At 45.4% G+C, this 15,016-nt stretch overlaps 1 protein-coding gene and 1 long non-coding RNA gene across 13 annotated transcripts in view; both read left to right on the top strand.

Moving 5' to 3' along the window:
- Positions 1-21: 21 nt before the first annotated feature.
- LOC118291503 lies at positions 22-7,812 on the top strand. 10 transcript variants are annotated; one of them, XR_004786689.2, is made up of 5 exons: positions 22-429; positions 937-1,077; positions 5,154-5,191; positions 5,320-5,632; positions 5,720-7,812. It is a non-coding gene; the product is annotated as an uncharacterized LOC118291503 (long non-coding RNA). The 10 variants fall into 10 exon arrangements; XR_004786683.2 differs by having other exon boundaries at positions 5,320-7,812; XR_004786688.2 differs by lacking the exons at positions 5,154-5,191; positions 5,320-5,632 and having other exon boundaries at positions 5,720-7,584; positions 7,680-7,812.
- Positions 7,813-8,166: 354 nt separating this feature from the next.
- The window catches only part of LOC118291213 (cyclic nucleotide-gated cation channel beta-3-like), a 68,892-nt gene continuing 62,042 nt past the window's right edge, over positions 8,167-15,016 (top strand). Inside the window, exon 1 of one of the 3 annotated variants that reach the window (XM_047329969.1) lies at positions 8,167-8,594. The gene's annotated coding sequence lies outside the window, so the exon portion shown is untranslated. The remainder of the gene's footprint in view (positions 8,595-15,016) is intronic. The other 2 variants (XM_035619272.2, XM_047329970.1) reach the window with 2 other exon arrangements.

The raw sequence follows: 15,016 nt of genomic DNA on the forward strand, positions 1-15,016 counted from the left end.
TTTATTAAAAGGGGGAAAAAAGATAGGTTAAATTTATTCTCGGGAAATTTAAATTAGCTCTCAAGCCCCAGTGTGTAATTTTTTTACTTTTCTGGCGGCATCTGGTGGTAAAGTTGCAACCAACTGAGCTTTCGATAAGGGACATTTTGTGGTGGCGTACCGATAATTCCACTTCCGGTTTCCCGCAGCACTGTTCACTTATTCTGGACCGTTTTCTGCAACAACCGTATTTAACCTTATTATACCGCGGAACCGCTCGGAACTCGGACCTTGCAAGTAGGGGTGGTGGTTTTTTTCCGACCTCCGGAGTCGCAGTTGAACCCAACACGACGTAGCAAACATGGCGACTTACACGTAGGTCGGGTCCCGCTAATGTTACTATATTTGACTCGTTCAAAGTTGACGAAAATCATCGGTTCTTTGTTGCAGGTGATTATACATATGTGAACACAAAATTTTGGACAATATATTCAATTTCTGTGAATACGTTCTTCTAAATATTACACTGTAGCTTATAGGAAAAAGCTCAGCATCTGGATATGCTTATTCGTTTTCTCTTTGCCATAGTAAGATCGGTGGTGTGGCACAACTCTCATGTATGTACAGTAAAATATATCATACATTTTTTTAAAGTTATATAGTAGAGTAGAGTATAGCTAGTGGGAAAGACACCCAGCCAAGACCTACTACCTCAGTACATGCAGTGACAAGTATCCCAGAATGCATTTCACATCAATCAGTGGTGATGGTGTGGTTTAGATATTGAAATAGCCAACACACAGAGTTAAGTATAGTGATTACGTCCTTCTGGAAGGTAAAGGTTGGCGTCAGAGTGTGTGGTTATGAAAGTCCACACAGGCAGAGGTAAACTATGATTTTTCTTTTAATCTGTGCTATGTTTGGATAACAGAGATGTCTTTTCACTGCTTCTCTCAGTCAGTCGGGTGACGTCTCTCTAAACACCTGTCAGAGGAGCTTTGATCAGCAATGGCGGGTTCGGTTGCAGTGAGGTGCAGTCACCCGAGCGGAGCCGTTCTAACAGTGAAGCGTCTTCGTCCTGTCCTCAGGAATCCTGAGGTGAACTCGCCACTCAAGTCCTGCACACGACCCCACGTTTGAAAGCACCAACATTTCTAATACTGGTTAAACAAATGGGACATAACGTGTCCATCGGCAAGCTTCGGAGCTGCTCGACTTTGTTAACATTAGAACGAGGACGGAGTGATAAAAATCAGCGCCTGTGATGTTCGATCCCAGCGGTGCAGCGCTGGCATTTATCGTGGAGTGGATGTGAAACAGGAGCCGCCCAGTGTTTATCCGAGCTTTGCCTGGGATACAGTTGACATACAGCTCCTGACAAGAGAGACAGCGAGGTCAGGCCAGTTTACTGACTGCGGCCACTGAGTGTGTGTGTGATGAAATTAAATTACACTCTTAGGGATAACACTTCACCGGCTCACATAACAGCACTGTTCAGTGGTGAAATTGCCTCTGCTTTTGGACAAAGGCATTATATGTTCAGCTATGTTTAGACTGGTGCTTTTTCCTGAGGCTCTTACTCATTATCTTCTCCCTCCATCTCTATAAATATAGACCGAGTGTGTGGGACTGTTCTCGCTCATACCTCCCTGCATTATGTGTGCCGTCCTCCAGCAGGGATTCGGGCAGTTAAGCGGCAGAATGTCCATCAGTTTTTCTTCAGTTTGTGTGTGTGTGTGTGTGTGGGTGTCGAAGCAAAAGAAGTATTTGATCAACAAACGCCACGTTGCTTCGTCTGCTGCCACGGTCTCCCTGTGTCTCCAGTGCCTGTTTGCTAGTCACAACTGGAGCCTGTACAAACCCCTGCGGGCCCAGCAGCCTCCTCTGCTAAACTGACCTAGCCAGGTGCACCCTCCTCCTCCTCCTCCTCCTCGTCCTGCTGTCATTGGCTCAAGACGTGAGATATTACAGCATTTAATCTGCGCTGCCTAATGGCCCCCTCTCAGGTTAAGGCCCATATACTGTATCCTGTGCCAGTTATTAGCGCAGCACATTGCGGCAGCTTGTTGAGGGTCAGCAGAGGTCAAGCTGTTGCCTTGGCCCCCGATGAAACACACAAAGGAGACTCTCACAGAGATTAATGGTTGTTTACCTGTGCTCTGCAGTCAGAGGCCAGCGGATCATCCGCGTTGCACCTTTTCTGTGTTTGTTGGACCGTGACAAGAGTCTGAGGACATTCAATGATTCTGCTGTATGTGTGTGACACCTCAGCGCCTCCACTGTTCAAATTGACATATGTTGGCACAGCAGGTGCGTCAGGCTTTGGACTGGTTCACATGTTGCGCGGAGCTGTCGCAAGTGAACTGTTCTGCATTTAAAGAGTTCGGAGGGGGGTGTTTTCATTATAAGCCCCTCTGAGACCAAGAGCACAGACGCAAAAGCATCAGGGTTGGATTAAGCAGAGTTTATCTGCTCTAACTTAAGCTGCAGTTTTTTAGCAGGTCCGGCCAACAAACTCACTGCCCACAGTAGTAATCAGGAGTTAGTCTGAGGCCCAGGAGAACGGCATGAGTTTAGAAGGTCACATTTTTGTCTGTGGGTTTTTAGGTTACGTAAAAAGTATATAATAAAATCCTGTCCACAAACAGCACATCCACTCTATTTCCCGTGTGGAAGCCCGTCCTGGATCAAGGTTTAGGCTAACGTCCGCGGACGCACCAGCGACCTCAGCTGAGCCGCCAGATCATGGTCGTCAGAAAAAAACGGTTAGTCCTCGTCCTGGTACTACAACGGGCCGGAGGAGTCAGTTCGCTGAAAACATCACAAGTCGTTCAGATGCACAGCACATCAGCTTTTTCAAGGAGGTGACATTTTCTTAGCTAAGAGACTAAATGTGCCAGCGACGGTTGTTCTATTCTATTCTAGTCAATTCAGTTTTATTTGTGTTGAGCCAAATCCCCTCAGACACGATCTCAAGGTTCTTTGCAGAGTGAGATGGAGACTTTTACTATAAAGCCAACAAGTCCCAATTTGTTTTTATAAAAACAAATTTCTGTAATCATGTTCTGACACGTAACGTGTCCGTGGTATATCTGCTGAATCTGTTCTCATGGCGAACTGCAATAATCGCAAAGGCGTAGCAACAACAACTAAGATGGGTGGGTCTTAGCGATGGTCAACTGACCTGTCAACTGACCTGTTGAATTGTGTCATTATGTTGGGGAGGCGCTCTGATGACATCCATCGACGTCTGTTGCGGAACGACTTCGGAAGCCCCGTTATGCCCAACAATCAACACGTTTGGAAAAATGCTCCGAAGCATTCCTTGTCTTGTGGCCTGTGTTCACACAGTCGAGCTCACCCGTTACGAATGATCAATCGACGCTGGGGTTTAAACTGCTCTCTACAGGTATTTTCTTTATAGCAAACATCCATACCTCTGCAGCATCTAAAATGCAGTTCTGTCAACTTGTTACGTTATTTGTTACCTTCCCAGTTTGATCATATGTCCGACTTCAAGGTCCTTGGACCGCATCCTTTCAGAGATCCTCTGCTGTTGCTTCAAAGAGATGAGTGGAGCTGTGCCGCGATCTTTCTCTATTTTCATAAAGAAATAGAATAGTTATTGTCACAGTGGAGTGTGACAGATGAAAGCCAACTCATCTCCCTCTGGTCCATTCGGCGGCAAAAAGCCTTTCCACTCAGGCCATCTTTCTGCTTCTGCAGCCACAAGCCACGGGAGGAGTTTCAAACACAGCACCATGCGGAACGATTTTGAATGAATGAAACAAAGGCCCCTCTCTGCTGCGACACACCGGGCTCTACATCTAAAGGGAGATTTCTGCTTCTGCTGCTCGGACCAGACGCTCGCATAATCTGTTTCCAATTTCTATCATTTCCATCGTCGTTTCCAAATTGTTTTTTCGGCCGTGGTTCACCTTCTCGCCGAAATCCGCTAAGAATAACACCTCTGTGCGTATGAAAACACACCCAGGGTACACTCCACATTCCAGACACTCCAATGAGACACATTATGCTTTTGTTGAGAGTAACAGTATTACACTCTCTTTTTTTCTTCTCCCCCTAATTGCTGACATTTTGTTAACTTTCCCACCATGTTGTGTCTGAAAGCCTTCGAGTTCCTGATTCTCCAGCTGCCTCCGACATGGATATTATGTGAACTGTGTGCTGGGCTGATGAATTGAGACACAAAGGAACAGAGGTTTAATGAAGAGAAGGTCTTTGCTGTGCTTCCACTCGCTGCCTGTCACGTCCAGCTGCTGCCCCTCCTAGTTGAGTGTTCGGTTTTAACGGTGTGATGCTCCAGGCATCATCGTACCATGTCGAAGGAAGTAATCCAGGGTAAGAAACTCCAGCACCATCTGCTCGTCCCTGACACAGATTTTACCTGTAAAAGCTCCACCGCTGTGAAAAATCCCGGCCCAAACACCTGCTTACTACAACTGGAGTTGATGACATAGACAACAGTGACTCGTTTCAGTGCAGAAGGACGACACACTCACATGGTCTCGCTTTATACTTTCTATCATGTATTCAAGTCTTCAGCCGTTTTAAATTGAATTGAAGGATCAATTCACCCAAATTAAACTGTCACCTTGAGGACTCTCTGGCCATGCACATACAGTAGTTTTAGTTTACCCTGTCCGACAACAATGGATGCCTGTAAAGATTTTGTATAGTTCACAGTGAAAGTGCTGGTGAAACTACAATAAATTGCGACGGTAAAAATCTCAGGCTACTCTCTTCATCAGGGGACACAGTTTAGTCATTGAGCTGCCACCTTCACACATCTATTGTACAACTCCCTCATGGTCTATTTTCTCTGTCCTCTTCTCCTGCACGGGTCACAAGATCAAATTTCAAGTACTGAGAACGCCATCCCCCCTAGCCCCCCCCCCCAGGAGACTCCCTGTTTTCAGTTGTATTTCAAACTGCAGTCTCAGGAGAGGGCTCCATGTGTACAGTACAACCCCCCAGCCCCCTGGTCTGAAACTGAGCTCAGCGTCAAGGTCTTTACTCGTCGCTGCCGTGGGATGATGTCAAGTTTACAACGGCTCAGGAAAAAACAGTCCTGACCTTATGGCGGCCTTCCCTGGACCACGATGCATTGTTTCACGAGCAATTCAACATACATTTTTTGTATTTCTCTGCAGGTTAAAGCGATGGATATGTTACTTCCCGATAGAATAAGGTAGTTACAGATTACCGCCATGAACTCATTATTATTTACGTCCATATTCAGATGTTATTTTTCTTGGTACTAAAGCTCTCAGCTACCTTCATTTGATTTTCCTCTCCCCTTGCTGTATGGTGGAGAAGCCACTGACGGAGAATCCCCTCCCCGCTTCGGTCCCAGATGACTGGTTGTCCGTGGCTCTACCCTCCACTGTCCTCTGTCGGTCTGCAGGAGTCTCATTTGTGAAGCAAGCACATTATCCACGCTGGCTTCCACATAGACAGGAGGGAGGAGGAGGAGACGCGAAGCGAGAGCTAATGATCCGCAGTGTCCAGTTGAAATTAGCTCCATTAATCACACCATTGATTGGTCAGGGGCAGAAGGCACTGCTGGCCCGTCCCCATTGTCTCTTTCGCAAGATGCCGTTATGATGTGTGGATACTGGCACCATCCTCTGTATGGTGGAACTGTAAATGATATGTGCTGAAGGTGGAGGAATAGTCTCTGGGGAAATGACTGTTTGTGTTTTTCGGGTCTTTGCAGGAGAGGTCGATACCCGTCTGATGGCTCCCTCCACCCTCTGCCCATTCAATGACGTCACAGTCAGCAGTGATTATCCTGAAAACTTTGAAGTCTCACTCTCTCTGCATTTCCACCTTAGTTCTTTCTCCTTCCTCCCTCCGATGTAAGTCCTGCAGCTCTGTGACCCACGACATCATGAGCATTTCACTTTTAGCAGCAGCCAGTGAGAGAGCTTTCTCTTTGATTGAGATTCACCTTTCAGAAAGAAGGTATGTGATTTGAAAATGAGAGGCCATTACTATGGATCAGCTGCCATTGTATGAAACATAACTGCAACCATGAGATGAGCCTCATTGTTATTTATCTAAACCCGTGAGGTGAAGAAACACATACTAAAGGTATGTTTCATATTTCCCTTTTAAAAGAATGTGACTGTGAATAATGCAGTAATATTTTCACCGCACTCAAAAACCTTGATCATGTTCCACTGTCTGCTCCCTCACTGTCAGCTGCGAGCCGAGGAAGATCCTGCTCTGCACAGAAAGACACATTTTACTTTTGACAGATTCACAGCCCAGCACCTGGACAGACTTTTACTAGCAGTGTATCCACCCGGCTGACATGGCACCACTGAGCACCAAGCCACTGAGCAAGTGCACCCGCAGTTTATCTTTGTTCTCACCGACAATTAGAAGACGAAGAGGGATTTTCCTCACGCTTCTCCTCCGGGTGTTTGGAGCAGCATTTCTGGAAATCAGATGCAAAAACTCCCCATGCAGGTTTGTAGGAAACACAGAGAGTGAGATTTTCTTTGGGCTCTTCATCAAACACCAGCCACCATCCCACTTCCCCGATGATTACTGTATAGTCTTTGTCAGCAGCCTATATCTATACAGGTTTTTTTATTAAACTATATACAAAATGTAGTGTAGACACCGGTCTACAATGACCTAGAAGGGAGGGGGCTTCTTTAAGAGCTAAACAGGAATGTTTAAACCAAGTCAAGATGGATGTTGGTCTGTTACATGTTTCATATAACGGACAATCAGAGTTCGTTTCCTTGTCGCTCTGGTAAATTAGATGAAACTGCAGTTAGTCAAAAACGGCCATGTGATGCTTTGGAGGCGGATACGTGAGAACAACAGAGAAGGAAAAATATGTGTTTATTTTTTTCCTGCTTGGAATACAGAGCCGCTATTTGACAGTGCTACAATTTTATCAGCAGGAGACATGGGATACAATCTCTTCATGTTGTACACCTCAGCAACAAATCTGCTAAATCAACACAGCCCAGACATTTTCCCTTTCCCCCCTGCTCTCTCTCATTTTGGTGATTATTTTCAGTGAGTGGAAACCCAGGCTCGGGAAGTGTTATGCATTTCAAACAGTCCAGAGAGGCCGACTGCACGGCTACCCGCTGGCAACCCGCTCTATTTGCTTTCCCTCGCTTTATCTGAAGCCTCAACACGAGGATAATAAGAATGTCCTGCCCTGGACTTTATTTTTGTACTACAGCCATGATGGTCCCCTGTTTGCTTCCAAAGACGTGCTTTTTCTCCTTTACTCAGCAGAATTTTACCAAAATCGAAGGCAAGTAGTATAAAATCTGTGGGATTCTGTATTAGCTCAAACTCATCCACATGTCAACCAATAACACGTCACTCTCTTCCACAGGGATTAGGCCTCTAAGGATGTGAGGGTTAAAATAAGATGACAGCCAACCGTATTAGACAGATGACTGTGGGAAAGACAGGGTGGGCAGCCCCATGTGAACGACCCTCTACAGAGGAAGTGTGGGCTGTGGTCAAGTCATGCATGTTGTGTTGTATCATGATCACAGAGGAACTGACTTTCAGGCAGTGAAGGGTACAACCGCTGGATGTACGGTCAGTGGCCTGAGTAGCCTGAAATATGTTACTGTGTACTGTGAACACGTCATGTGTCTAAAGAGGAGCTTTCTCGTGTGTGTGAGATCCTCCAGGGTTGGTGGAGGCGCAGAGGGAAGGACGTGTGGAGTACAGGACATGGCCTGACGCTGCTGACCCGGACTTCCTGCCAGAAGAGATGGTGTCAAAGCGGGACCTTCCTGGTTAAATAAAGGATAACTAAATAAATGAGTCACTGTCACATCCGCCCCCGTGTGTGTGTGTGTGTGTGTGTGTGTGTGTGTGTGTGTGTGTGTGTGTGTGTGTGTGTGTGTGTGTGTGTGTGTGTGTGTGTGTGTGTGTGTGAGAGAAAACAAACAACCTGATAATCTCAGGCAATGTATTATTATTATTATTATTATTATTATTATTATTATTATTATTAATAATAATAATAATTATAATACTAGTAGTTGTAGTAGTAATAATAATAATCTATTTATTGCAAAGTAGCAGTTGAAAAAACTGGTTTACATTTATGACATATGAAATAAGAAAATCAAACCACAAAGACAGAAATAAGAAGCATCATAATGAATAGTAAGCAGTAAAGTGTCCTACAGATTTATGGATGTCTTTTTGAAGCAGATGTGAGTTGGGTGTTTGTTTCCGCTGGGAGTTAATAAGTGGTTACACCTGTGCAGCAGCCGCCCTCACCTGCTGGTGACGCACATCGAGCGCGCCCGGTGCCCGCAGGTCGCAAACAGAAGACACGCACGTGCACGTGATGACGTGAGCGCGATGGCTGAACTTCCACAGCTCAGCTCCAGGGTTTGAGGTGATGTTGACGCTGGGAGCGGGTGAGAGGAGGGTTGTCCTCGCCTCGGGGGTGCAGCAGGAGCAGTGTGTGGCCAGGACATAGACACGCTACATCAAGGCGACACCGGCACTACCAAGGACTCTTCAAGCGTCGTCGTCAGCCGGGTTCCAGGAGGACCAGGTGCGCGTCTGCTGCTGTGGGAGCTGGGCAGGTGATGATGAAGCTGCTCGTCGGGCTCATGTCCTGTCGCTGCTGCTGATGCTGATGTTGTTGCTGCTGTTGATGTTGCTGCTGCTGATGTTGCTGCTGCTGTTGATGTTGTTGCTGCTGCTGATGTTGATGTTGTTGATGTTGTTGCTGCTGCTGATGTTGTTGTTGCTGCTGCTGATGTTGATGTTGTTGATGTTGTTGCTGCTGCTGATGTTGTTGCTGCTGCTGATGTTGTTGCTGCTGCTGATGTTGATGTTGCTGCTGTTGATGTTGCTGCTGTTGATGTTGCTGCTGCTGCTGATGTTGATGCTGCTGTTGATGTTGCTGCTGTTGATGTTGATGTTGATGTTGATGATGTTGATGTTGCTGCTGCTGTTGATGTTGATGTTGCTGCTGCTGTTGATGTTGCTGCTGCTGTTGATGTTGATGTTGTTGCTGTTTCCTGCTGCTGTTGATGCTGATGTTGATATTGATGCTGTTGTTGATGTTGCTGTTACTTTTGTTGATGTTGATGTTGCTGCTGCTGCTGCTCTGACTCAGTTGTAAAGTCCCTGCAACTCGTGCTGCAGTTGTGCATCATCTGTCTCCAGAGGTTGGGACACATGAAGTGACACGTTCAGTGGATTTCTGAAGGTCATAGAAGAGAACCCTGGTCCCGCAGCATCGGCCCTGGTTCTTTCATCCTGCAGTTCTGGTGTTTCAGTCTGATCATGTTCAGTTCGGGAGTGTGTTCCTTCTAAAAAGCATCTGCTTGTGTTTTATGTTGAGGTCTGCAGTGCAACGCGGCCCTGACGTAGGAAACCCGCCTCTGATATCGTCCACTGTCCCGACTCTTGATGAAGTGGGATCCATGTTGTTGCCCGTCTCTTTGCCCAGTGTGATTGAGTTAAATGTTACTGCTGACGTCCCACGGTGGTGTTTGAGTTAAATGTTACTGCTGATGTCCCACGGTGGTGTTTGGGATTTCAGTATGCTATGATTGACACCACAAGGTTACTGGGTTTTGATTTTACTGTCTCAATTCACTAGACGGTGCATCATGTTGTAAGATGCCCAGCAGGAGTGTGTGTGTGTGTGTGTGTGTGTGTGAGAGGATTGATGCCCGTGTTGATGGTACTCATCCATATGCCAATCAATACATCTTTTTCAAAAATGGAGAGACATGTAGTGAAAATAGTCATTACATTTTTTTAGTTATGGCAGAAAAAAACGTGTTAAAATAAATCTTGATTTTTCTTACCCACCCTTCCAAACAGGAAAAAGGTTGTCTGTATCTTACAAGTGCATAATTTTCTCCTTTTGCAAATTGGAATATGAAATTTACAAATAACAACGATCATATTACTGTAGTGGAGCAGCCAGGAGTTTGAACTGTTGTGAAAATTCACTTTCGACTCTGATCTGTGTGTGACCCCTGTTGATGGTGGCCTCCTCCATTCCCTTGTCCAAATGTAAATCATATATTATCGCGGATCATATTCATGGGGGTTGCCTGCCTGGTGATGAGGATTGTGCGCTTGTCGTGTGAATGCGTACAGTGAATCTATCTACCGAGTTGATGCTGAGTCCTGGTGCTTCCAATGGTCCGGCTGAGTGGGACTGACTAGGAGAAGGAGAGTGAGCCACTGCGGGTCAAAGAGCTCTGCACGCAGCTCCACAATGAAGCAATGGTGCAAAACACTAAGTTGTTGTAAAAGCAATGTCATACCATTATGAAACCGTGCCGGTGCAAACCTGCGCAGGGTTCTGTATGCATCTCCCCTCAGATGTGTTGAACTTGGATTTTAAAGTCAACTTGTGCACCCTGTGGCACGGCTGTACAAATGGCTTTAATGAAATTTTCCTTATTAACGATTCAGTGGCTGGCGTGATGAGACTGTCGGCGCAGCAGAGACGGCCCTTTGTAGGGCGACATTACAGTGTCTTAAAACTCCCCTTCACTCAGCGGCTACTGTGTTGTCACCTGAACAGCGAGGACACGAGTGTGTGTGTGTGTGTGTGTGTGTGTGTGTGTGTGTGTGTGTGTGTGTGTGTGTGTGTGTGTGTGTGTGTGTGTGTGTGTGTGTGTGTGTGTGTGTGTGTGTGTGTGTGTGTGTGTGTGTGTGTGTGTGTGTGTGTGTGTGTGTGTGTTTACGGTGCTGTGGAGAAGTGGGTGTATTTATAGTCAGCAGCTGTGTTAGTGGTGAGTAGCCGTGGCTCTCTGACAGTTACTTAGTCTGAGCCCACAGGGGTTTGCTATCTATGCCTTTTACAGGGAAGTCATTATGGAAGTGGATTATACATGACAGCAGAATCTCATTTTGTAAACCTCTCAGGAGCGCAGGCAGAAACGTTCCGCGCAAAATACTCTGGCACAGCTTATTCCGAACGTAAAAACACACATTTGCACTCGATCTGAAATTCTCCGTGCAGTTTAAATTTTTAACTCTGAGACTCGTGTTTATCAATAAGTACGATATTTTTTTCTCAGTGGACACACCCGACTATATATCAACTCCGCCTGGACTGCGAGCCAAAGCCCCGCATCTGACTTCTTGTTTGATGACTGAACGCATCTCAGATTCTGAGCTGCTTTAATCTCTCCTCTAATCCCACGGCACACAGACACTTTGACCTCCCTAATTTATGAGGATGTTATCCGACCGTCTAGTTTTCTTGTTTGCCGCGCTGAGGACCAGAAGGTGGATTACAAACAAAGTGCAGTCTACATCTTTTCGGATGTTGACGTTTGTTTGGAAAAGCTGATTTAAAAAAAAAAAAATTATAAATCGAATATCAGCTGGTAAAATGAAGCATTTTAAAATGTACACTGAAATAGACAACGAAACACTGTTTAATGGCTTTAGCGTCAAAATGTCACGTGTGGAGCGAGATGTTTACATTGTTATTGTTAAGAGATCTATCAGATCATGTGTTCGATTTTTGACTTTGGATATTAACGTCCTCTTCGAGCTTTCTGGAACCGTTTCTTTATTTCTGTGTGATGAGATTTGACCCCACCACAAGTGATATACAGTGTGACTGTTTTCTGCGTAGTCCTCAAAGATTCATTTTTTGTTTCCATCTCGAAAGGGCACAGTTACAATTGAAATATATTCTTATCTTGACCTTGATTGTTTAATTGATGGATGGATGTTCTTGGAGGTGTTGGACTTGCATAATGTCAATCCTATTTTCTTTGGCCTCACCACTTCATATTGTACTTTCCCGTACTGTTCAACATTGTAGTGAAGAAAATTGTCTTTGTGTGAATCAGGTCATTCCGTCGCTGGAGTGCCGTCACCAACGCTGCTCGTCTCGAAGAAAGAGGCTAATTAAAAATGGTACTTATTCCAACACTATGGATTTTTATCTTTCACGATCTGTGCATTGCGTCAAAAGCAATTAAGGAAACTGAATGAGCTGAGTTGGCTTTTGTTCCCCAGTCAGTTTGATTATTGTGCCGAACAGTGTAAGGACCAGGATCTAAACGGCGTTCAGCACAGAACTCGCCACTCCAGTCAGGAAAAAAAAAACCCTCTCCGTCCTTTATTTTAAATGCTGCAAATGGCTCTTTGGTAATAATTGGCTTTGCTCAGCCATACAACCCCCATTTAAAGAAATGGCGAGATAGTTTAATATGTCATTTTTCTAGATGTCATCTGTATACCTGGAGCTGTCGTGGATTCAAAACCACTATGACTTGTGTAATCATGTCTTTTAAAACTGTTCCATACAATAGGCATGACTGCTGAATACATGTTTAGTGTTGCAGTGCTGTCATGGGGCAGTTTGGTGAAAAGGTGTTCAGGTGATGTGGCCTGAGTCAGCGTTGGTCAGATTTGAAAATGTACAAGTTAAAAAAAGCTTTCAAAAAAAGTGTGGAGTTAGAGAGACAAGGACAACATGACAACATGTGGCCATCGGAGATGATTTAATCAGTTTAAAGTCTTCAGTGCTCTAAAACCACTACAGAACTACAAGACTAAAGTAAAAACTGCCGAACTACTATACTACAGTACAATTACTCGTAGTTTAAAGCTACATCTCTGCTTTAAAAGGCCAAAGAGCTGATACACATGTATAGGAGGATCAGTACGACACACTGTGTGGTACACGCTGTTAAATGATGCAGCGTGGGAACACAATAAAAAGCTTGCGCCACATTCTGCTGTGAAGAACTGCCTTGAAATCCTTAAGCTGCCTACAGAGACATATGGTGAGCAGTAAGTTACTTTATACGTTCATGGCTGCAGGCATTCTCCCACTCTCGTTAGTTAGTGAGGCAGATACTGTAAAGACAGCGAGGAGACACAGAGGCAGTCGGGGTAATGGTTTAATAGCGCGGGGAGGATGCTGGTGCTCGTTCATACCGATATCTCTCAGGTGCAGTTCAGGAAGTGTGCAACAGGAAATAAACACAGACACTGCTCTGAACATAGTCATGTAGGACATCCACACTGACAAATGAGTCGGGAATATGGCTCCTGCATGATAAATTGTGTGTGTGTGTGTGCGTGTGTGCGTGCGCGTGTGCGCTCACCTCTAATCATCACAAACTCCAAAATATGCAGAGCTGGAGAAGATAGATGATGCAGACTGAGCACACACACACACACACACACACACACACACACACACACACACACACAAACACATACAATGACAGATAGATGGCATTCTGTGGCCAACCCACCCCATTAGAGTTGCACGCTGTCCTCCCCCTCCTCAGCTCGGTCCACCAAACCTCACCCAGGGGGTCAACAACAATCTAAATTTCAATTAAAGTGGAAAATGCCGCTGATGGAGACCGAATGAATGTTGATGCCTCTTCGTCTGAGGAGTCCAGTTTTCATTGAGTGCTTGGCGGTGGTGGGGGGGGGGGGTGCATTTGGGGCAATTATTTCATTATCTCAAATCCGCTCGCAGCAGGCCGGGGTCGCAGCCCTGGCCAAGATTAGCCGGAACCACAATTATTGTTACAATTAGAAAGCAGACAGCACCAGCAGAAGTGTTTGGCCCCGGGTAAAGACTGAATGTCAACTTCAAGACTGTTATTTGAAAGCTGAAGGTGAAGAGAAGACTGAGAATGCAGAGAGGGACTGGGGCAGGATTGGGAGAGGTTTATTTAATTTTTTTCTAAATGGTCTGTTTTCCATGTTGTTCACAGGCTATGGCCTCCAATCTCAAAGTTCAAAGCCTGAAGTCTGAGGGAGGATTTAATGAGTTGAGGAAAAAGAGGATTAAGTAAAGCATTCCCCCCCCAAACAGCTTCACATAAACTTCAAGTGGAAAGCTGGATTGCATAAAAAGTAAATATTGCCGGCGATGGTGATGCATGGGTAACCGACCTGAGCACAGACGAACAGAAGGTACGACTGAATAGTGTACAGTGTGTTGCCCTGGTGAACTTTGGCCCAGAGAAGGAGCTTTGGTTCACGTCCTCGGGCCCGTTTTCATCGACCGGAGAAGAATAAGAGCGGACGGCTCTGATTTCGCGAGCGAGAGGTGCAGCCTGTACCTAAAGAAAATCAAATTAGAATTTGTATAACAAATCCAGTCCATATGCATTTTACTGACATCGTGCCTCTCCAATTACAAAATAAGAGCGCACTCAGCAGAGCATGTCCGTCAGTGTGAGATCAAAACAGGAGTAGGGGGTAAAGGAGGGCAAAGGGGGGCTATAGTGGAGGAATAGAGGGAGGACAGTTAGGGACAGTTCCACACAATTTTCTTTATTGACCAAAAAGACGCCTACATTACCCACAATGCAGCATTCACGATCGCAGACAGCTCGATCAGAGATCGGGTGTGTTCGGCTCGTAGCAGCTACTAGAACTGAATCCATTAATTCAGGATATTCATAATAAATAAAGATAAATAAACACACAGTTTAATCTACTTCTACTTCCATTACCGTGGGATCATGACCCACACACTCAAAGACACAGTTAACACACTGTTGTTTCAATGAAACCAATCCATCCGTTGGAGGAGCAGCAGGTGTCGGAGTGGAAGGGACTCCATTGACATTCTGGTCTCAGTCTTTTTTCTGCGTGTCTCCATTAGAAAAGAGAAGGAAATGTGTGTTTGGCAAGGGATCAATCACCGACATCTGTTTGTTATTGCCAAGCTATTATCCAGGGCTGCTGCAGCGGGAGCAGATTGCCTTGCAATTACATAGTCTTTGGTTTACAATATTGAAACCGGTTAAGAAAACATTTCAACAGGTGAAAAGCAATCTGCTAAAAAACAAACTGTTTTATTTCAGTGAGTGCGCTGCGACGTAAACTGGCACTGAGCAACTGAAGGGCTCCACAACACACACACACAAACAAACAAACAAACAAACAAACAAACAAACAAACACACACACAGAGTCATGGCTATGGGGACTTAGACACATTAAGTCCCAGTAATGTAAAACACACACTGTGGCTGTGT

The sequence above is a fragment of the Scophthalmus maximus genome, chromosome 21, assembly GCF_022379125.1.
Source record: "Scophthalmus maximus strain ysfricsl-2021 chromosome 21, ASM2237912v1, whole genome shotgun sequence".
NCBI classification, from domain to species: domain Eukaryota; kingdom Metazoa; phylum Chordata; class Actinopteri; order Pleuronectiformes; family Scophthalmidae; genus Scophthalmus; species Scophthalmus maximus.